The sequence below is a fragment of the Nicotiana tomentosiformis genome, chromosome 11, assembly GCF_000390325.3.
Source record: "Nicotiana tomentosiformis chromosome 11, ASM39032v3, whole genome shotgun sequence".
Lineage (NCBI taxonomy): Eukaryota > Viridiplantae > Streptophyta > Magnoliopsida > Solanales > Solanaceae > Nicotiana > Nicotiana tomentosiformis.
The window spans coordinates 81,845,062-81,847,192 of NC_090822.1; positions in this window are offsets into that span (position 1 = coordinate 81,845,062).

Sequence of the window (2,131 nt, forward strand, 5' to 3'; positions counted from 1 at the left end):
ACCTAGGTACGGGGTTAACCCTCGAGCTTAGGGAAAAACACATTAAATTTCTTATTAATAATATGGGTTGTTTTTCTTGGTCCCACCTAGATATGACAGGGATCCCGCCGGAGATCACTACACATCGACTGAGCTAGGACCCGAACTTCCGCCCAGTAAAACAAAAGAGAAGGCCCCAGTCCGAGGTAAGACATGCATTCATCAAGGATGAGGTAGCCAAATGTCTCAAAATAGGATCCATTCGGGAGGTAAAATATCCCGAATGGTTAGCAAACATAGTCGTAGTCCCTAAAAAGGGAAATAAACTTAGAATGTGCATAGACTATAAAGATTTAAATAAAGCATGTCCTAAAGACTCTTTTCCTCTACCGAATATCGATCGCATGATCGATGCCACGGCTGGCCACGAGATCCTTATTTTCTCGATGCTCACTTTGGGTACAATCAAATATAAATGAACCTGGAGGATCAAGAAAAGACGTCGTTCATCACTAAGTACAACACTTATTGTTATAGTGTAATACCGTTTGGACTAAAAAATGCAGGTGCCACTTATCAACGCTTAGTAAATTGAATGTTCGAAGAACAAATAGGTAAATCAATGGAGGTTTATATTGACGATATGTTAGTTAAGTCCCTTCGAGCAGAGGACCATTTGGCACATTTGCAGGAGACCTTCGATATACTAAGGAAATATAACATGAAACTCAACCCGGAGAAATGTGCATTCGGGGTTGGCTCGGGTAAGTTCCTTGGCTTTATGGTATCAAATCGGGGGATCGAAATCAACCCCGATAAGATCAAGGCAATCGAAGACATCATAGTCATGGACAATGTTAAGGCCATACAAAGATTAACAGGGCGCATAGCCACCCTAGGCCGACTCATCTTAAGGTCTTCAGATAGAAGTCACATGCTCTTCTCACTGCTCAAAAATAAGAACAATTTTGCATGGACCCCGGAATTCCAACAAGCATTGAAAGAATTAAAGCGGTACCTCTCGAGCCCGCCACTGCTTCATACTCAGAAAGCAGACGAGAAACTCTACTTGTACTTAACAGTCTTGAAAATCGCGATAAGTGGGGTCCTAGTTCAAAAAGAGCAAGGTACGCAATTTCCTGTTTCATATGTTAGTCGAACTTTAGGAGAGGCCGAGTCCCGTTACCCACACTTAGAAAAATTCGCGTTTGCCCTAATAAGCGTCTCTGGGAAATTAAAACCATATTTTAATTGTCACCCGATCTGTGTGGTGACTACTTATCTCCTTTGCAATATTTTGCATAAGCGCGAAATTTCGGGCCGATTGGCCAAATGGGCCGTCGAGATCAGTGGGTACGATATCGAGTATCGACCCCGAACGGCCATCAAATCTCAAATCTTAGCTGACTTTGTGGCCAACTTTATGCCAGCCCTCATACCCCAGGTCGAAAAGGAACTATTATTAAAGTCGGATACATCATCAGGGGTGTGGACCCTCTTCATAGACGGCTCTTCGAACGTGAAGGGGTCTGGGCTAGGCATCGTTTTGAAGCCGCCCACGGGTAATACAATTAGACAAGCTATCAAAACTTCTAAGTTAACTAACAATGAGGCTGAGTATAAGGCCATGATTGCAGGTCTCGAGCTAGCTAAAGGTTTGGGAGCAAAGGTCATCGAGGCCAAATGTGACTCCCTACTTATGGTAAACCAAGTCAACAGAACCTTCGAGGTTCGAGAAGATCGAATGCAAAGGTACTTGGACAAACTACAGGTGACTCTACATCGGTTTAAACAATGGACCCTACATCATGTGCCTCGAGAAAAAACAGCGAGGTTGATGCCCTTACAAATTTAGGGTCATCAGTCGAAGACAACGAGATTAGCTCGGGGACTGTCGTACAACTTTGAAGGTCAGTAATCGAAGAAGGCCACGCCGAAATCAACTCCACAAGTCTGACCTGGGATTGGAGGAACAAATATATCGAGTACCAAAAGAACAGGAAGCTTTCATTGGATCCTAAGGAATCAAGGACTCTATGTACGAAGGTTGCACGATTCACATTGGCCAAAGATGGAACACTATATAGAAGGATGTTCGATGGACCATTGGCAATATGTTTGGGACCAGGAGATACCGACTATGTCCTATGAG